The 21,553-nt window shown below is 46.1% G+C and overlaps 1 protein-coding gene and 1 pseudogene across 1 annotated transcript in view; both read right to left on the minus strand.

Moving 5' to 3' along the window:
• The window catches only part of CLDN14 (claudin 14), a 52,381-nt gene extending 32,628 nt beyond the window's left edge, over positions 1-19,753 (minus strand). Inside the window, exon 1 of the mRNA XM_008052282.1 lies at positions 19,615-19,753. The gene's annotated coding sequence lies outside the window, so the exon portion shown is untranslated. The remainder of the gene's footprint in view (positions 1-19,614) is intronic.
• LOC110595117 lies at positions 10,501-10,765 on the minus strand (annotated as a pseudogene).
• Positions 19,754-21,553: the final 1,800 nt, after the last annotated feature.

Below are 21,553 nucleotides of genomic sequence, written 5' to 3' on the forward strand. Positions count from 1 at the left end.
GGTCTTGAACCTGTGGGCTCAGGCAATCCACTCACCTCGGCCTCCCAAAGTGCTGGGATTACAGGCTGAGCCACCGAGCCCGGCCCAGATGTGATCTTTGAGGTTCTTATCATTCAGAAAACTTGGGACATTGCACACCAGTGTCTGCTTTGAGGAACAGAGGAAGCTCGAGTCTTCCAGGCCTGGTGCAAGAGGAGGAGAAGGGAGGGCGAGGAAGAGGAGCCCAGCAGCCATGTGTTTTCTTTAATCTCCCCCAAATCTAATGTCTTGGAGTGGGAGCTCCTTCCCCTCAGATGGACCTTTCTTCTGCCCCTTGCTTGGAGTCCTCGAAGGAGGCTCTTTCTGAACATGGGGGTGCGGGTGAGTACTGGGGCAGAACAACATGGTTGGAGGAAGGTGGGGTGGCTGTCTTCTTCTCCTCTTTGGTATGGAGGGGACCTAGGACTCTCACATGTTCCCGAAGTGGGTACAGTATGTAGCCAAGGCTTGGTTGGGAGAAAAGGGCTGCAAAGACACTTGGCCAAGACAAAGTAGTACTCCCATCAGACTTTGGGGTCTGCCAAGGTGGGCTTGGTTCCACACCAGAGCTCCAAACTCAGGCTCTCAGTCCCTGGTCTTGAGCAGGGACACCAGCTGTCACCCAAAAGGCAGAGCCAGACCACCTGTGCTGGGTAGATATCTGCCAGCACCCTACCAGCACAGCTGCCTGGCAGAAGAGTCCAGTGTAGGGACTGGCACAGACCAGGAGATTGTCCCCTTCTCCATGGGGACCATATGCTTTTTCATGTATGGGTTGCTATCTTGGGTATGACAGCAGGGAAGAGAGAAATAGTTCTGGTGAAAGTTGAATGTAGGAATAAATATTTATCTAATGTGAGCAGGACTTTTTACCTGGCAGTGGAGAATAGCAGTCTTCCTCCTGGCAATAACCCTAAAGCAATGACGACCCCTCTTCTGTAAGACTTCCCAGGAAACTAAATAAAATCTCAGCTTGATCGTCAAAAAAAAAAAATTACCTAGTGATGTCTCCTTCAACTAAAGGAGATTGTTTCAATTACAGAGGGACAGGATACTATGAGGAGGGGACCCCCAGAAAACCAGAATTCTCATTTGGAGGGCAGGCTCCTTGTAGTACAGGCTTCTCCACTACCTAAGTGTTCTAGGAACCTCTTGACATCAGTGTACCAGTTAGCGTTGTTGTGAGAGGCTGCATTGTGGAAGAAATGTCTGGAGTTGTGGCAAACAGGTGATTGGTTCTTCCACCAAGACAACACATGTTCCTCGTTGCACTGAGTGTTCGGCAGTTTTTGAGCAAAAATGGCATGGCCCCTGTGCCCCACCCACTCTATTCACCCGATCTCCTCCCTAGTGACTTTTTTTTTGTTTCCCCAGATGAAAAAGTCCTCAAAGGGAAATATTTTGCCTATGTGGAAGAGGTGAAACAGAAAACGGCAGAGACACTAAAAGGCATCGAAATGGACGAGTTTGGCCAACCCCTTCGGGTCCCCTCCCACCATGGGAGCTTTTCTGTCCTCTTAATAAATCTTGCTTTTAAAAAAAATGGACAAGTTCAAAGATGGTTTTTTGTTTTCTTTTTTTGAGTTGGATTCTCACTCTGTCGCCCGGACTGGAGTGCAGTGGCCGCTCCCGGCCACCGCAGCCTCGACCTGCTGGGCTCCGGCGATCCTTGCGCCTCAGCCTTCCGAGTAGCTGGAACTACAGGTGCGCGCTACCACGCCCGGCTAATTTTTTGAATTATTGTAGAGATGAGGTCTCGCCAAGTTGCCCAGGCAGGTCTTGAACCCACGGGCTCAGGCAATCCACTCACCTCAGCCTCCCAAAGCACGGGATTACAGGCTGAGCCACCAAGCCCAGCTGAAAAATGGTTTTGAGGAGTGGGAAAAGCATCTTGATAGGTGTATTGCATCAAACAGAAAGTACTTTGAAGATGACTGAAGTTTAAACATGTAAGAATAAATACACAATTTTTTATAAATACATTCTGGGTTTTTTTGGGGGGTCCCTTCTCATATTGCTGACAAATTAAAGTCTCCTCTGCTGCTCCTGGGAGAGGGTTTCATGAGGGAGAGAACTCAAGAAGTTACATGGCCCCTGCACACCTGAGTGCTTTGAGTGAATTTGAGCTCTTGTCACCGTGGCATGGAAGATTGTAATGACCTGAATTGTGTCCCCTCATACCTAGATTCCTAGGTTGATGTCCTAACCTCCAGTACCTTACAATGTGACTGTGTTTGGAGATGGAGCCTTTAAAGAAGAAATAAAGGAAAAATGAGGTGATGTGAGTGGTCACTAATCCAGGATGACTGGTGTCCTTATGAGAAGAGGAGATTAGGACATAAACAGAGCGACAACCATGTGAGGACACAGGGAAAAGGCACTATCCACAGGGCAAGAAGAGAGGCCCCAGAATGAACCAACCCTGCTGATGCCTTGACCTTGGACTTCTGGCCTCCAGAACTGTGAGGAAACAAATTTCTATTTCATCCACCCAGTCTGTGGTATTTTGTTACAGTATTCCAGGAAAACTATTACAATGATTATGCTCAAAGACCACGGAGACAGAGAATAATCCCTGCAGACCTCTGTGTGTGAACAAGGACCACACAAAAGGCTTGGATATTGCCTCAACTTCCCTCAGACACCTGCTGTTACTTAAGTTCCCAGAGCTGAGGAAACTAATTCCCACACAACAGAAGGGGAACCCAAAAGACTGATTGGATCAATTTTATCCTGAACTGACTGAGCTTTGTTGAATTGTCAGGTTTAAGAACTCCATTACGGGATGGGTGAGGGCTTGAGAGAGAAACCATGTTTAGTAATGGACAAGCCAATTTACCATTTTTTTGCCCATCTGAGTTTTGTAGCCTGAGGAAATCATACAAAAAATGCAAACATCATCTGACTTCATCAAAGAAGCAGGTGGTACTATGCACGTTTTATAAATGCAGGTGCCAATGTTTACAGTGAGCAGCTGAAGAAGTAGCTTTAGCCTTAACTGCTTAGAGCTTGGGACTAGACCCCTGAATCCACAGACGAATAAGCAAAGATGATTTTATACCCATATGCACCCCCCTCAAATAGTGAATCATGTCCCCCCCCCACCCCCAAAGTTCTTGTATATCCAGAACCTCAGAATGTAATCTTATTTGGAAGCAGGATTGTTGCAGAGGAAGTTAGTTAAGATGAGGTCAAACCAGGTTAGGGTGGGCCCTGATTCAATATGACTGTGTCCTTATAGGGAAAGCAGAGCAGAGGACACGCAGAGGGAAGATCACACAGGGACTTTAGATATGCTGCTGCAGGCCAAGGAATGCCAAGGATGGCTGACAACGACCGGAAGCTGGAAGTGGCCAAGGTGGATTCTTCCCTCCAGCCTTTAGAGAGAGCACAGCCCTGCTGACAGCTTGATTTGGGACTTTCAGCCTTCGGAACTGTGAGAGAATAAATTTCAGCTGTTTTAAGCCACCCAGTGCAGAGTACTTTGTTACAGCAGCCGCAGGAAGCAAATACATGGAGTTATCACAATCAGGGCTTCTGAAGGACTGTGCTCTATCTGAGATGGCTCCGAAGCCTCTCCAAAATTAGAATCAAATGGGATTTAGAGCACAAGAGGTTCACAGGACCTGCTCCCCCTTCCTAGTTTATCATTTATTTATTTATATTTTTTGAGTTGTGTTCTCACTCTATCATCCAGACTGGAGTGCAGTGGCACGTTCACTGTAGTCTTGGCCTCCTGGGCTCAGGTAATCCTTTTTGTTTTAGGGACAGCTTCAGTCCCTACCTGGGACTACAGGTCACCACACCTGGCTAATTTTTTGATATTTCTTAGAAATGAAGTCTTGCTGTGTTGTCCAGACTGGCTTTGTACCCCTGGGCTCAGGCAATTCTCCCACCTCGGCTTCCCAAAGTGCTAGGATTACAGGTGTGAGCCAATGTGCCTGGACCTTCTTCTTAGTTTAAATCAACTGACATGGACACCTGAGAGCAAATGCTTGCGAGCCATTCAGGACTCCCTCCCAGTCGATGGAAAAAAACACCAAGGAAGGAGGGAAGGGGAAGAGGTGGCAGGAAAACAGGTTTTCTTTGCTTTTTCACAGGAAGCGGCTTAGGCTCTGTTTTCTTTTCTTTCCCCTTCCTTTCAAATTGATCTTTCATATCTCCAATAACTCTTATCTTTCGGCAAACTCAAGTGGGCCCCGCATGAGCTGTGAAAATATCAAACTTCAAAGGTTTCACACAAATCATCTTAAAGCCCTGACCTAAGCCCAGGGAAGCCAGAATGAAACCCAGAAATCCTTCTTTCATCATCGCTTAACTGAGACATTGTTCCCCTCCACAGGTCACATCTGTCACCCTCACTGCTCCCACATGAGTCCCAGTTGGAGAAACCTGCATGATCTGTTCTCAAAGGGGCAAGTTACAAGTCATGCTCCCGATCTGTGATTGGTGACTTCAGCGTTATTCCAGAGGAGGGGGGCGTGGTTTCATTCCCTTTGTTGTTTTCAGGTAGTACAGAAGCAAATGGATGGACCCGATGGTGTTCCGTGGTGGTACACTTCAGACTCACCTGCCAGTGGTGACAGTGCAGAGTGACACTGTTAATAGGGAGAGAATGATGCTTTTTTGAGCTGAGAGAGTTGTGAGAAGAGAGAGGAAAAAAAGTAAGATGATAACAATAACAATAATGCCTTTTCTCTGGTCTTAGAAGAGCTACACGGAACTGTATTTTACATCTCATCTGGATTTAGCTACTGAAGACCAGTAGGACAACTGATGGGAAAAACACTTGTGTGGAGGCAGGTTGGCTGAGTCAAAGAAAAGATTTCCAGTGCCTGTAATCCCAGCACTGCAGGAGGCTAAAGCAGGAGAATCACTTGAGCCCAAGAGTTTGAGACCAGTTGGGCAACATAGCAAGACACTGTTTCTAAAAAAAAAAAAATAGCTGGGTGTGGTGGTGCACACCTCTAGTCCCAGCTACTTGGGAGGTTGAGGGGGAAGGACTGCCTGAGCCCAAGATATAGAGGCTACAGTGAGCTTGCATGTCAGGGTGAGACTCTGAATAATAATTTAAAAAAGACTCCAGTCTCAGATTGAACATGTGCATGTGAATTCAGTAAATGTGTATGTGCCTCTGTGAACTGAGCCCTGTTGCAGGTGATGGGACGTAGAAATGGGAAGGACTGGGGCTAGCTCTCTTTCTCTACCCCAGAGGAGACACGCACAAGAACTGGCTGTGGCTCGTGGAAGTCTACAGGAAGGTGGGCATTCTCTCAGCTGGGTCCTCCAGATGCAATCAAGTCTCTGTTCTAGATGGGGCCAGCTGGCTGCATCCACCTGGTGTCCACAGAGGGATTCTTGTGGAGTTGGAATCCAACCAGGGAACGCTGACTAGGCCTTGGTCCCTGCCTGAGGGGCCGAGGGGTCCTGTCTTTTTGTTTTAGGTGGTTCACATGGCAGAGGTGCTTATAATTCATCCTCCCAAACAGAGGTGTCTTTTTGCAATCTACCCATCTGGATGAGGTGTCTTTGTTTTCTCTTCCTTCTTCATTTTCTTTTTTAATTAAAATAACTTTTTTTCTAGAGATGAGGTCTTGCTGTGTTGTCCAGGTTGGTCTTGAACTCCTGGGCTCAAGCAATCCTCCCACCCCAGCTTCCCAAAGTGCTGAGTTTAAGTTCTGAGCCACTGCACCCAGCCTCAGGGCACATGAGTCACTGCAGCCAGTCTCAGGGCTCATGAGTATCCCTGGTAAGACAGAGTGGTAAACTTTCTGTGGTTGCTCTTGGGAAGTTGCATTGAGGGAGAGGGAGAGAGATGACATTAAGGACAAAAAGTCTCAAGAAGTAAGCATCATAGCACACATTGGTTTTGGGGGGCAGTGAACCCCATAACTCATGAGAAACTAGCCTTTGGAGTTTTCATGTGACTAAGTCCATTTTGCCTTCAACTTCCTCCAAATCTGAATTTGTGGGGGACGTTCAGGGCCATCGTCTAGGGGACATTGTGTTGTCACTTTGAAAGAACCCAATGCCTAAGTGGAAAACAAGACTCATTCTTGACAATCATTAGGAACACACTTGATAACCAGAAAGCCCTTTATTTCTGGAGGAGGCTCATAGACCTCTCTTGTGCATGTAGCTACTGTGGTGTCTGTTTAGGAAACAAGCGAGAGAGGGAGCAGGAAGGTGTAGGGGGAGCACAGAGCAGAGCTAGGGCAGCTGTATCGCTTCCTCCTCCCAGAACTTGGCCCTGTCATCTTGCTGTCAGAGGCAGATCTGAACATCTGCTGGGCTTCCTGGGTCTCCGGGTCAGCCTCAGGAACTCTTCGCCACACTCCCTGAGACCTGCCCTTGACCTTTTGTTCTTCCTCAGGTCCCGTATGGGCTTCCAGTCATATTGGATTAGGGTCTGCCTTATTCCAAGATGGCCGCATTTTAGCTCCATTCATTCCATCTGCAATGACCCTATTTCCAAAGGAGGTCACATTCTGAGGTTCTGGGAAAGATGTGAATGGGGGCAGTGCACTATTCAACCTAGTAACCCCCAGTATCCCCCGACATTGAAACACCCCCAGTCTTGTAGCCCATCAGGTCTCTGACTGTACCTTCTCTCTGTTCCAGAAGAAACCTTTCTCTTAATATTATGCTCTTATTAAAAAAAAAAAAAAAAACAACATAAAAAATGGGCAAAGGACATGAACAGACACTTCTCAAAAGAAGACACAAGTGGTCAACAAACATATGAAAAATGCTCAACATTGCTAATCATCAGAGAAATGCAAATTAAACCACAATGAGAGACTATCTTATGCCAGTCAGAATGGCTATGATCAAAAAAGTCAAAGAACAACAGATGTTGGCAAGGATATGGAGGAAAAGGAGAGCTTGTACACTATTGGTGGGATTGTAACTAGTTCAACCTCTGTAGGAAACAGTACAAAGAGAACTACCATTGGACCCAGCAATCTCACTACTAGGGATCAGCCCAAGGAAAAAGAAATCATTATATAAGAAAAATATCTATATGCATATGTTCATTGCAGCACTATTCATAATAGCAAAATCATAGAAGCAGCTAAGTGCCTATCAATGATTGGAAAAAGAAAATGTAGTACATATGCACCGTGAAATACTATGCAGCCATAATAAAGAACAAAATTATGTCCTCTGCAGCAACATGGATGGAGCTGAGATCATCATCCTAGGTGAACTAACTCAGAAACAGAAAACCATACACTGCACGTTCTCACTCATATGTGGAAGCTAAATGGCCACAAAGATGGAAATAACAGACACTAGGGACACCAATAAGGAGGAGAGGGGAGGAGATCAAGGTTGAGAAGTTACCTCTGGGTACAATATTTGCTGTCTGGGAAATGGGTCTGTAGCCCAATCCCCAGCAGTGTGCAATATGTCCATGTAGCAAACATGCACTTGTACTCCCTGAATCTAAAATAAAACTTAAATAATGAGAAAAAAAAGAAACCCATTCACCTCTATCCATTTAATCAAGTCTAAACCACTGCCGGCATTTTCAACTCCACCCCTTGCACGCCCCTCCCCCATCTCATGTGCATCTCCCTCTTCCCATTCAAAGCTTCCGCCCTGTCCTTCAGCCAAGCCCTGGCCCATAGCTCTCCTCTCCTCTCTTCCCGCTGATCTCCTCCCTCCTCTCACAGTGCAGCCTCTGTGCACTGGGTGCTGTGCTGGCACACAGCGAGTCTCAGCTCACTCTTGTCCTATTGAAATTGTTCCCTGAGGTCTTTCCCAAGCACCCGGGGCTGCCCGGCTATCTTTTATTCTTCTCATTGTTATCATTATTTTTGAGCCCGAGTCTCACTTCGTTGCCCAGGCTTGAGTGTAGTGGCATGTTCATAGCTCACTGCAGCCTCGACCTCCTGGGTTCAGGTGATCCTCCTGCCTCAGTCTTCCAAGTAGCTGGAACTACAGGTAGGTGCCACCATGCCTGGCTAATTTTTTGTAGAGTTGTGGTCTTGCTATATTGGCTAGGCTGGTTCTAAATTCTTGAGCTCAAATAATCCTCCCATCTCAGTCTCCCAAAGTGCTGGGGTTACACTGCATCCTTTGTGTCTAGAATCTGAGTGACAATGTAGCAGGAGTCCTTTGTCCCCGAGTCACTTGGTCCCTCTCCAGTCCACTGGTGTTTCTTTTTCTTTTTTTTGAGTCGAAGTCTCACTCTCTCACCCAGGCTGGAGTGCCGTAGCACACTCATGGCCACTGCAGCCTTGACCTGCTGGGTTCAGGTGATCCTTCTGCCTCAGCCTTCCAAGTAGCTAGAACCAAAAGGCGTGCATGCCAGCACACCTGGCAAATATTTTGATTTATTGTAGAGACAAGGTCTCTTCAAGTTGTCCAGGCTGATCTCGAACCCTGGGGCTCAGGCAATCCTCTCATTTTGGCCTCCCAAAGTGCTAGGATTACAGGCGTGAGCCACTGCTCCTGGCTTGGTTTTTCACCAGCAAGTCACTTCCCCAGCTACATGACATATCAGTGCTCCTGCCTCCCTGGCACACTCCAGAAACTGGGGAGTCGATATGTTTTCACTTGAAGCTTGCACAATTGCAGTCTTTTTGTTTTATGGGCTGGGTTCCTACAGAGAATTGGTTAGAAGAGACTAAGTGAGTTTAGGCTATTAATAAAAGGGGACTGGAGGCTGGACATGGTAGCTTACGCCTGTAATCCCAGCACTTTGGGAGACCAAGGCAAGAGGGTTGCTTGGGCCCCAGAGTTTGAGACCAGCCTAGGTAATATAGTGAGACCTCATCCCTCCAAAATAATGATAAAAAAATAATAAAAATCACAAAATTAGGGGGGCATGGTGACACATGCCTACAGTCCCAGCTACTTGGGAGGCTGAGGCAGGAAGATCACCCAGAAAGTCGAGGCTGGGGTGAGCCATGATTGAGCCACTGCATTCCAGACTGGGCAACAGAATGAAATCCTGACTCAAATAAAAATACAAATAAGTGATGAGGATTAAAACAGAGTTGCTGATCTGTGTGCAGTCTCTTAAGCTGTGCCTGTTCCGGGCCCCCACCCAGACCTACTGACTCAGACCTTCTGGAGGGAAGGTTGGGAATCTGTGCTTTGATGTCAGCCCTGTCCCAACCCCGGTGATTCTTATGCATTACAGAGTTGAGATTCACTGATCTAAACACCCTGACAATAAATCTGATTCTTTGGCTGCATTAATAACTTCTCATGGCTCATCTGGCCAGTCGGGCAGAGCCAACCATGATGTGGTGCTTTCTAGGTTATCAATCACTTCCAGGACTGCTGGCATCTCTCAACAGAGTGACATTTGGGGGGCTGGTGGGGGAAAATCAGGGAGTCCCCAGAGTAACCCCATAGGCAGTGCTGGGCCCAGAAGCCAGCCCCAGCCACACATACAGAGTCTACCTATCTGTCCCCGTTGGGTCCCCCAAGGCGGAGAATTAGAGCATGTTGTTCGTTTATAATGTTTGCTTTACTTTTGGAAACACCCTGGGGCAACTCAGGCTAGGTTTTCACAGTGATGTTTGACTTGGCTTAACTGCAAAGTTTCCCTTTTTTAGTCTGTTTATTGCAAGTTAGCACATGGCCCCACATCCAGGGGCCTGACACCAGATCCAGCAGAAATGGGGGGCGGAGGGAGGATGAGGGGAGAGGAGAGTGAAATGAAGCATTGGGAGGGCCAGACCCAGCTTTCGCAAATCCGTCTCGGGGCCTGGCACTCACCTGCAGTCAGGCTGGGTGTGAGGTGGCCTCAGACGTTGCAGCCTTGGACCTGTCATTGCATGTGACTGTGACACACCTAACTGACCAACCACAGGGTGTGGAGGATGATTTCCCAGGAAAGAGACACACTCCATTCTCTAGCTCCCATTTTGCTTGCTCATTTTTTTTTTTTTTTTAAATAAGTCAACTAAGCCAGGCACAGTGGCTCATGCCTATAATCCCCACATTTTGGGAGGCCGAAGTGGGAGGATTGCTTGGGCTCAAGAGTTGGAGACCAGCCTGGGCAACATAATGCGATCTTATCTATTCAAAAAAATTAAGAAACCAACTCATTTTCTTTCTTACTTTTAGAGACAGGATCTGGCTCTGTTGCCCAGGTTGGAGTACAGTGGCATGATCACAGCTCACTGCAGCCTTGAACTCCTGGGCTCAAGAGATCCTCCTGTATCAGTCTCCCAAGTAGCTGGGAATATAGGTGGGTGCCACCACCTCCAGCTAGTTTTTTCTTTTTTATTGTAGAAATGAGGTCTTGCTATGTTGCCCAGGCTGGTCTTAAACTCCTGGCCTTGAGTGATCCTTTGACCTCGGACTCCCAAAGTGCTGGGATTACAGACGTGAACCTCTGCTCCTGGCTGAAGTCAACTCACTTTCAGTAGTAAGTTGCTAATCCTTCTCCATGTTTACTTTCAAGATATTTTTCCCCCCAGCATTTAAGTTTTTATTAACATGAGTTTTAAAAAACAATTATCTATACCAGTGTGGGAGGGTGAGGTGGCAGAGAAAAGGAATATACTGATAATAAAGCTTCAGGTTCATCCCATCATGGATTTCATAGTCCCCCAGAGACATGTGGTCCTTAAAATCGTGTACCACTTCCTCAGGACAATCTTGTTCCAACGGGTGCCAGTTGGGCTGCGATCAGTTTCTTAAGGTCCCTGATGGTGTCATTGGTGTTGCATTTAGCACAGATCTTTTTCCCTAGACGGTCATTGCAGACAACCTCGATCATCCTGGCTGGAGCTAGAATCGCCTGGAACTTCTACTTTCAAGTTTCAAATAGATGCCATATCACATTTTAATAAAAATTGCCATCACTGGGCCAGCTGCATTATTTACCTTGTTTCATTTCACCTGCACAGAAATCTATGCAGAGATGATGAGTTCCCACTGAATGATGAGAAAACTAACTCGGAGAGGTGACATGAGTGGCCGAGGGGACCCAGCTAATACACAGGGAGCGGCTTAGTGGATTGGCTTCTCTCTGCTTGGCTGACAACATGCCACATCCTGAACCCGTCAATGTCACCCCCCCCCCATATTCTTTCTCTGCCTTGGGGAAGGAAAGGACAATGGCTTATCTAAGGGCTGGAGTATTTCACCCGAGGTAAAGCCCCAGTTTGTACCAGGCATACTAGCCCAGTTCATACCAGCAAAACAAAAGCAAAGAAAGGGATCTGTTTACAGAAACACATCTGCAGGGTATTTGAATATATTATTCCTGGGAGTTTCTGTTCATGTCCCATTTCTTTTTTTTTTTTTTTTTTAACAAAAGTGAAAGAATGATTGGAATACATGAGTGTGGGTGGTAGACACAGGCTAAAAATCAGGGCAAGACCCTTGGGACACGACCACTGTCACCTGACCCAGGGAGGCTCACACTCAGAGGCATGGGTGTTTGTGACTCTGGCAGCACAGACAAGGTCTCCATGAAGTCAGTGGGACTTTTGGGGCTGAGACTATGATACTGAACTGGAATTTATGGGGTTTTAAGAACAGACCCAGGAATGCCCAAGATTCCTACTTGAAGGTTCCTTTCCTACTGCTGCCCTTCGATACCTCCTGCTGAGTTGACATGGACCTAGCCTCCCTGTTCCTACCCATGGGGTCATCTCTGTGGTGGGTGGTGATTGTGAGACTCTGTTAATCTCTTCTCAGCAGCCTGGACATCAATTAAAGGACTCACAGACTGGGCTCAGTGGCTCACACTTATAATCCCAGCACTTTGAGAGGCCGAGGCAGGAGGACTGATTTGATGAGCTCAGTCACTTGTCCAAGACTTCAAAGTTAGCAAGAAGTAGGGCCTAGAAATGAACAAAGTCCTTTCTTCCACATGCTGCCCTCCATGAAACACTATTCTTATGCCTGTTGAGGTCTGGTGTGGTGTCTCATTATACTATATTCCTAGCCAGGAGGTCGAGAGCAGTTGTGTCAGCCCTGTGGAGTGCTTTGAGGTCAATGCTGGAAGAGCAGAGTTTACTCTCGGTCACAAAAAGGGTATTCCAAGGAAATGATATCTTTGTTTTTTTTTTCTCTCTTTGTGCCTACAAGGGAGGACCTCCCCCCAAACGGAATTTATTTATAAAATATTGTGTACTTATTCTTACATGTTTAAACTTCAGTCACCTTCGAAGTACTCTCAGTTTGATGCCATACACCTACCGAGATTCTTCACCTGCTGCTCAAAACCATATTGAACTCATCTTTTTTGATGCCTTTTAGCGCTTCTGCCATTTTTTGTTTCGCCTCTTCCACAGAGGCAAAATGTTTTGCATTGAGGGCTTTTTTCATCCAGGGAAACAAACAAAAAAAAGTTGCTCAGGGCAAGATCAGGTGAATCAGGTGGGTGGGTGGGACACAGGGGTCATGCATTTTGGGTCAAAAACTGCTGAACACTCGGCACAATGTGGGTAGGGCACTCATAAATCACCCAGCACGAAATGAGCAAACGCGTTGAAAAGATCTCCCCCTAACCCCCCCAAAATTTGCCGAACCCGAACACAGCCTGTCACCTTGCTAGCTGGTACACGGACGCTGATGGGTTCCTAGAACACTTACCTAGCGGGAGAAGCCTGTACTACGTGGGGTCACCCTCCAAAGATAGTTCAATTTTTTCTTTTGGGTCCCTCCTCGTAGACATTACTTGAGAGGGTTTATATTATGGAGGCATCTGGTAAACGTTATAGCTACCATTTTATACTTCATTTGCCTTCCTGATCTTAGGGTGTTCATGCCAAATAATACCGAACACGTAAGAATCAAGTGCAAATTGCACATTATTTGACATGGGTGTCATTAAGAACTACTATTTTCTTGACTAGTGTGCCTTCAGTTATCTATTACTGTTTTAATATGTAGAGTTTTTGTATTCATAAATATGATAGTAATAAAAATATGAGTTATCCACTCAAAAACAAAACACCGAACATTTCCCACCTGTTAAAATTTCTGTGTAATCTTGAACACATCTGACCAAAATGAAAGGGAAACGTTCTCAACTCAGGCTACACGTTAGATCACTTGAGAAGCTTTGAAAAATTCTTAATGCATGGGCCCACCTTTAGACCAATTAATTCAGATCCCTGAGAAGTGTATGCTGGGAAGTGATCCTTTAGAAAGCTCTACAGATGGTTCTAACATGTAGCCAGCGTTGAGAACGACTGGGTTTAGACAATATTGGATTTTTAAATTCATGGAGTTGACACTAATGTCATTGCATTAATGTGCCAGAAAGGAGAAAGGTCTATATTATGTATTACAATCAAGAGTTTTGAATATAACACAACTAAAATATATGCAATGAATAAATAATACAGCAAATTATTAAGTTCCAGATACAAAGCAGATATTCAATAAATATTACTGGATGATTAAATGAATGACATCCTACAAAGTTTCATATGTATAATTATTTGAGTTGGAGTCTCTGCTGTCCAGGCTGAAGTGCAGTGGCACGGTCATGGGTACTGCAACCTTGACCTGCTGGGTTCAGGCAATCCTTCCATCTCAGTCTTCCAAGTAGCTGGGACTACAGGTGTGTGCCATCACACTCAGCTAATTTTTTGATTTATTGTGGAGATGAGGTCTTGCCAAGTTGCCCAGACTGGCCTCTAACTCCTGGGCTCAAACAATCCTCCTGCCTTTGCCTCCTAAAGTACTGGGATTACAGGTGTGTGCCACTGTGCCAAGTCAAATATTACATTCTGATGAAACTAAGATGTCATCAATTGTAAGATGAAATATCACTGGTAAAAAAAAATTTTTCGCCTGGCTCGGTGGCTCAGCCTGTAATCCCAGCGCTTTGGGAGGCTGAGGTGAGTGGATTGCCTGAGCCCGTGGGTTCGAGACCCGCCTGGGCAACTTGGCGAGACCTCATCTCTACAATAAGTCAAATATTAGCCGGGCATGGTAGCGCGTGGTAGTTCCAGCTACTTGGAAGGCTGAGGCGGAAGGATCGCCGGAGCCCAGCAGGTAGAGGCTGCAATCTGGGTACCAGAGTGAGACTCCAACTAAAAAAAAAAATTCATTAATTTATGATGTGTCACATATTATAAGTCACACCTCAATTTAGAAAATGTAAAAACCAGGAATATGAGCCATATAACTGAGTAAATACAACACAGTATTTAAAAAGCCACTGTATCTTTTTCGGTCTAGTCTACGCCAACTGTTATACCCATAATTGCCACTAGATGCCGCTGTGATCTGCTTCTTCAGGTTCCAGAAGGAACTCTGAAAGCCAATTTTCTCCGAGGATTTAAAATTGAAATAGTTCACCCCTCTTAAAGACAAAAGACTTCACAATGTCATATTTTGAGGAGTTGTGGCTCATTATTTCTCTGTGTTAAGTCCTATCAAAATATTTCACAAAGTTAGAAATAGTTTTAAAATAGAAAAGTTTTAATGGCTTGATAGGAAACAATTGCTTTCCTTTTATCTACATCCCCAGATTTCACATTTGACTTGTAATTCGTGACTAGTCTGAAGTGAGTTATAGAGAAGAGATGGTAACACTGGCAGGAAGATTGATGTTTGACTTAAGTAAAATAAAAAGTCAAGCTTGACCGAGTGTGGTGGCTCACAGCTGTAATCCCAGTACTTTGGGAAGCTGAGGCAGGAAGATTGCTTGAGCCCAGGAGTTTGAGACCAGTCTAAGCAATATGGTGAGACCTCATCTCTACAAAAAAAAGTAGCTCGGCATGGTGGTGCGCACCTGTAGCCCCAGCTACTTAGAGGACTGAAGCAGAAGGCTCACCTGAACCCAGGAGGTCGAGACTACGGTGTGCCATGATGGTGCCGCTGCTCTTCAGCCTGGGTGACAGAGTGAGATCCCTACTCAAAAAAAAAGGAAAACTTGCAGGAATGAATATGCTGTACTCTAATTTGAAGGTAGCAGATCATGGTACTCTGCGCGTGAGTCACTGCTCTCTGAGACCGGATCAGCTGGGTGGAAAAGGAAACTAGGGCCTGTGAGATGAGGCTCAGGCTTAAACCCAAGCCCAGCATTAGCCATGGGCCTCCATCCAGGACCTCCTGGGCTGACAACCTGGAAGATTTTCTTTCAGTGAAACGATACAAGCTTTAGGGTCAAGAGGAAGCCCAGGACGTTTCTGAAGATATGCTTAGGGCAGTGCTACTCAAAGTCTTTCGGATCTCCACTGAGATGAGAACAGAAACTGAGAATAAGCATCTTAACACTTGCAGTAGCACATTAACAAAGTAATTTTTATAAAAATGTACTGGGTTTGTATTTTTTATGTCTTTATTTTATATTTAAGTTTTCTAATATTTTTAAAAGTATTAGTCCGTAGCAGAATGGAATTTTTTTTTTTTAAAGGCTCTACATGCCAGGTGCAGTGGCTCACGCCTGTAATCCTAACACTTTGGGAGGCCAGGGTGGAAGGATTGCTTGAGCCCAGGAGTTCAAGACCAGCCTGGGCAACATAGCAAAACCTACAAAAAAATTTAAAAAATAAACCAATCATGGTGATGTGTGCCTGTAGTTCCAGGTACTCAGGAGGCTGAGGCAGAAGGCTGACCTGAGTCCAGGAGGTCAAGCCTACATTCCAGCCTGGGCAACAGAGTGAGACCCCTACTCAAAACCAAAACAAACAAACAAACTAAAAAACATGACCCTTCACCGTAGAAGGCTTTCACAACACTTCAGAGAGCCCAACTCGAGCTGCTAAAAAGAGACAACCACCCTATCACACCCCTGAATAATTTTCTAGTACACACATAGGTAGGAAAGGATAGAAGAACAGGGAAACCTTGACTGTGAAGGACAGGATGACTAACGATTTAAACAAAGATCCTAAGAACAGAAATCCTTGGGGAGTCCCAGCCTCTGAGCCCTGAACAGTCAGCAACTCACGGGAACACAGAAACTCTGCAGAGACTCAGAGACTCACTCCACCCCTGCCAGTGGCACCCCTCACTCAATGCATACACACAACAGCAAGTCTAGAACGGACCTCAGGACAAGGGGAGCTCAGGTGGCCACAGTGAAAAGACAATGTAAAACCACTCAGAATTGCCCAAGTTTTCAGAGGAGAAACACAAAGAGAGAACCACAGTTAACCAGGCTTGATCCAGCCCAAATCAGCTGGCCTTGATGGAGGGAGGCTTGGGGCACCGTGGGTTTCTATTTATGGATAACTGTGAGTTGGCCACTCGGTTTCTCTGAAAAATGCCTGGTTACTCTGAAAAATGCCTGGTTACACTAGCATACCGTTGGTGTCTTTTTTGGAAAGCAATTGATAAAATCTATCAAAATGTAAATTGTGAATACTCTTTAATGCAGCAGTTTAGATTAGAAATTCACCCTACAGTTATACTCTGAAAGTAAGTAAGACACACATAAGACACTCTAAGTATTCACAGACTCTTTCTGAGAGAATAAACTGCATAAAGCTTAAATGTCCTATTGATTGATTGATTGGAGACAAGGTCTTGTTCTGCCTTTTAGGCTGGAGTATAGCGGCATGATCAACTCACTACAGTCTCAAACTCCTGAGCTCAAGTGATCCTCCTGCATCAGCCTCCTGAGCAGCTGGAACTGCAGGCTTGCACTACCATATCAAGCTAATTAATTTATTTTTTGAGTTCAGGTTTCACTCTGTCTCCCAGGCTGGAGTGCAGTGGCACGACCATGGCTTACTGCAGCCTCGATCTTCTTGCTGCCTATTTTCTTCCTTCTGCCTCAATCTCCTGAGTAGCTGAGACCACAGTCACATGCCACCACACCCCACTAATTTTTACATTTTTTTGTAGAGATGAGGTCTCGCTATATTGTCCAGGTCTTAAACTCCGGGGCTCAAGGAATCCTCCCATCTCGGCCTCCCAAGAAGTTGGAATTGCAGATGCAAGCCACTGTGCCTGGCCTAGTTTGATTTTTTAAAGTAAAATATGGGTTAAATTAATATGGAGAAAGGTGTCTAATGCATCAAGAACTACAAGAAATGACTACAAATATCAGTCAGTCATAGACATAGCCTGACACGAGGGGTTGCACAAAAATCATAGTGTCCTCAAGCTCGCGAGCCACTGGCAAAGAAAAAGCCCGGCAATTCCTAGCATGCTCTCACCAATGACTCATGAATATCTTGTAGTAACAAGTGTTACCAGCCTCAGGGGACCCCCATAAAGCCCGGTGAAACATGCAGCAGAGGACCCAGGGCTTCCAGGGCTCATGGCCATCACTGGGTGAGAAAGCCCAGAAACAACTGCCCTAGTGTCTAATGACTATGGGGAAACAGGATGAGAGGGAAGGAGATTTGGTTTGGTGACTTAAATAAAAAATGGTTGCCTGGCCTGCTTCATAAAGACAGGGAGTGTCTTGGTGACCAGGAGTGCTATTGACTTTTACAAATGGGACATACAGATTTCCTGTTTAATTCACCCACACAAATGCTGATTCACTATGATACCATCAGTTTCAGAAATATTGTTATAGGTTCTATATAATGAGCACATATATACATGCACACATACGTATATCATGCTCTGTGCTCTCAGGCAGTGGGAGCTGGGGTAGGAGACTGCCTTGTCCCCTTTGGAGTTTCCAGTTCAGCATATCATACACTACAAACACTCTTGGCCGAAGAGTATTTTCAGTGTTATCCCTGAGTTGAGTATGTTCTGCAAAACACATAGTTTACTCCATCGCGGTCTTGCTTTCTGCCACTTACTTTATCTTTTTTTTTTTTTTTTTTTTTGAGTTGGAGTCTCACTCTGTCGCCCAAACTGGAGTGCAGTGGCCGCTCCCGGCCACTGCAGCCTCGCCTGCTGGGCTCCAGCGATCCTTCCGCCTCAGCCTTCCAAGTAGCCGGAATTACAGGCATGCGCTACCACGCCCGGCTGATTTTTTGATTTATTGTAGAGATGAGGTCTCGCCGCCCAGGCGGGTCTCGAACCCTTATGGAAATGGTGGAGGAGGCACATGGCGTAGATCCGGAAGCCACAGAGACAAGTGCACGCCCTTTGCAATCCTAGGCAGCATTGTAAGGCTGGGAGAGATGGCCAAGGGGATTTGAAAGGGGCATCAAGGTAGGAAGCCAGGATTCAGTTTAGAAAGACTCAAAGAACAAGCAGTGCTTCTTAACGTCTGTGCACCTTTTATGTTATGGCTTATCTGACAGATGTGTTGGAGGTCCTTGGGGAGCCAGGAGTGGTGGGTAGGGGACATTCAAGCACAGAGCCACCCTTACAGGGACACCTGAATACTTGGGCCTCCTAGTGTGTGGAAAGCAACCACATCTCCTTCTAACCAGGGTGGGCCCGCTCAATGACTGTGACATCACTGCAAACAGTAGCAAGAAGCAGAGACAACAGTCTTTTTCAGAATTCTCTTTGGGGGAAGCCATGTGGGAAATGGGAGGTTTTGGAGTTAGGGGTTAGACCCCAAGAGGCAGGCTCTAGGACACCGCCTGATGGGACAGGTGGGTACCTGTCATCGTGGAGTCTTTGCTTTGCTGTGAGAAAGCTGCAAATTTAAGGCCAGCAATGCATTCTCTGGAGGTATGGAAAAGGCTGAGCCTCCCCACCGCCCTGCTGTGCCCTTCCTTTTCTTATTTAGAGTACTCAGCCTTTCCTCTAGGCAAATATTGGACAAATATTTCAAAACCACCCGTTTAAAAAGTGTCAAATTATTATCCTGCCTCCACCTGGCCCCGGGCATGCCTGTGGTGTGTATCGTGTCCTTTCTTTGGTTGGGCAGGAAGTAACCAGAGTCACAGGGCCCTGCAAGTGGAAATGGCCGGCTGCCCAAAGGGCACTTCCGGTGTCAGCCATCTTGGGAGGAGCTCAGACTGGAAACCACAGGGTGGGCTAATGGTCCTTTGAAATGGTAAAGCAGGGTGGCTCTTTGTCTTATTGTGGGCTAAATTAGGAGAAGGGTAGATGTTGGCAGGTGGTGTTGGCCACAGGGAAGTGGGAGTTGGGATGAGATGGAATTTTTCAGCTGAGAGAAGGCAAGCCGTGGTGGCTGGCCGCGGCATCTTTGAGCGACTCCCATGAAGAAGATGGTGGAGACAGTCACTGTTGAGAGGGAGTGACGCTCTTACCATACAGAAATTCCTTCTCCCCAACAACTTCAGACATCTTAGAAATATTGCTTCTAGACTGACACCTTAGAAACCAGAAGTCGTTTACCGACCACCTACACACCGGTCAATTCCTGAAGGACTGAAAAGCGTAGTTCCCTACTGTAGACAGGCTGTGTCCTCTTGAGTCTCACAGGACAGGTCCAGGCTTTGCTACAGCAAATGGTGTCAGTACCTACAGTCCAGGTATGTCCAGGGCTCAGTTGAATTCTTGGCCTCCTCCATGCTCAAATGTGAGGGTACACCTCTAGGCCAATCAAGCACTGAGCTTCCCAGTGACATCCTCCCACCGGTCAGACTGGAAATACTAGAAAAGAAGTGGCAGCTGCCCATAGAGGCAGTGTCAGTATTTTCTTTCCTTTTGGCCAGTTCGGTTTTGACTAGAAACTGGAATAATAATTATAATGATACATGTTTACAGATTTTTAGCTAATTAATCCCTTGGCGTCTTCTTTTGGGGGGAAAGCATTCTACCCACCTCATACATCAGGAAACCAAGAGGCCATATGGTTTGGCTGGGCTGGGTGGTCTCTGGTGTCAGTAGGAGAGTGGAGAGCACAGCTTCAACAGTTCTTGACTTCTTGGCCTGTGTCCAGATTGCTGGGCCTTGCAGCCCCTAGAAAGGTGACACATGAGAAAATGAAGTGGACCAGACCATAAACTACCAGGAGCAGTTTCCTCTAGTTAGGAGGGCAGGCCTTGTGGCCCTGCCAGTGACTGTTTCTCTTGGAGGGACTGGCTTGAAGAGGAGGAAAACCATTACTATGGGAGTGTTTTGCCCACCTTGAATTACCAGCTAAAACAAAACACTCTGTAAAGAAACTCCCCTTCAAGGAAAACTCCAAGTTACTATGAAGATTTCATCCTTCCCTTTTGAATCCCAAGGACTGCAGCTATATCATGCAACATTGGTCTGGAAAAATATTTGTCCGCAGAAACACCCACATGGGTGTTGGGGACACCAGTGACAGGGCAGAGGGGTGGGGCCTGCACAGTAAATCTTAACTAAATCCTTCAAGCTGAGTCCTGACCTACTTGTTAAGAATCCTCTTAGCCAGACACGATGGCTCATGTCTGTAATCCCAACAGTTTGGGAGGCCGAGGCAAGGGAATTACCTGAGGCCAGGAGTTCAAGACCAACCTGGGCAACAGAACTGGGAGAACTGGTATCTATAAAAAATGAAATAAAGAAATTAGCTGAGCATGGTGGCACGTGCCTGTAGGCTCGGCTGTTGGAGAGGCTCAGTCAGGAAGATCACTTGAGCTCTGGAGTTCAAGGCTGTGGTGAGCTATAATTGCACCACTGCACTCCAGCCTGGGTAACAAAGTGAGACTCTGTCTCTAAAAACATAAAAATAAAATAAATAGTAATAATGAAAATAAAGAAAGAATCCTCTTAACCCTTTCTAATAAGAGGTAAGTAGGTTTTCTCCTGATTCTATCTTCTCTATTGCCCGCAATGTTTTTCTCAACAAGTTAGGGTGAAGCAGTGGTGGCTGCAGTTGCGGGAAGAAAAGTAATCAGCTTTTCAGTGGTTGTGGTTATTTCAAGGTAAGGGAAGTGGCAGAAACACAGAGGGAAGCAAGTTTGGGACCCTATAACCCCAGCAGAGGCATGCACATCAGCAAAGAAATCCAGGCTGAGTTCCCAGAGGTCATTGCGTGTGTGTGTGTGTGTGTGTGTGTGTGTGTGTGTGTGTGTGTGATTTTTTTTTTAATAAGCAAGCAGGTATGGCCAGGCACATTGTTTCCATGGTGTGTCAAGGCAGATCACCAGCTCTGAAGCATGGTATTGCCATCCTAATGGATTCCCCCTTAGAACCCCTAACCAGCATTTACTCAGACCTGATCCCACACTGCTTTGGGTCATTGTCCAACTAGTCATATGTGAACGCCTCATTTTCCCAATTGTAGACTTCCTGGTAGTGGGGACCAGAGTTTTCATAATAGATAACAATGAAAATGATTGATCAAAAGAGTTTCCCCTTGGGCATTATCAGCTGAGGGACATAAACTCATTTCAGTCTCCTTTCTATTGCTTGATTTCCTTCCATCAGTTCCAGGTTTCCTGTCCCAGCCCCAACTTCGAGAGTCCTCCTCGATGCAGGAAACACATCTGTGGGCCATGTGTTTCTTTTTTTGCTTCTGCACAATGGTAATTTTTTGGCGGGGGCAGGGGGAGCTACTACAGGAAGCTCAGCAGATTCAGAAGTACAAGGAGCCACACCAAGACCTAGGGTGATATTCCTTGATGTTATCAGCAGGTCTGAACCCAACATCTGCTTAGAGAGTATTGCCCTGAGAAGTGTATCCCAGTGCTAAATTTGGTGGGCCTGTTTTGAGGCGATAGCCTCATATTGAAGTAATTTCTTCCCACCAAAGGGTCTAGAATAGGTTCAGTTGTAATCCGTTTTATGT

The sequence above is a fragment of the Carlito syrichta genome, unplaced genomic scaffold (genome assembly GCF_000164805.1).
Source record: "Carlito syrichta isolate Samal-C Ts95f unplaced genomic scaffold, Tarsius_syrichta-2.0.1 Scaffold271031, whole genome shotgun sequence".
In the NCBI taxonomy this organism is placed as follows: Eukaryota; Metazoa; Chordata; class Mammalia; order Primates; family Tarsiidae; genus Carlito; species Carlito syrichta.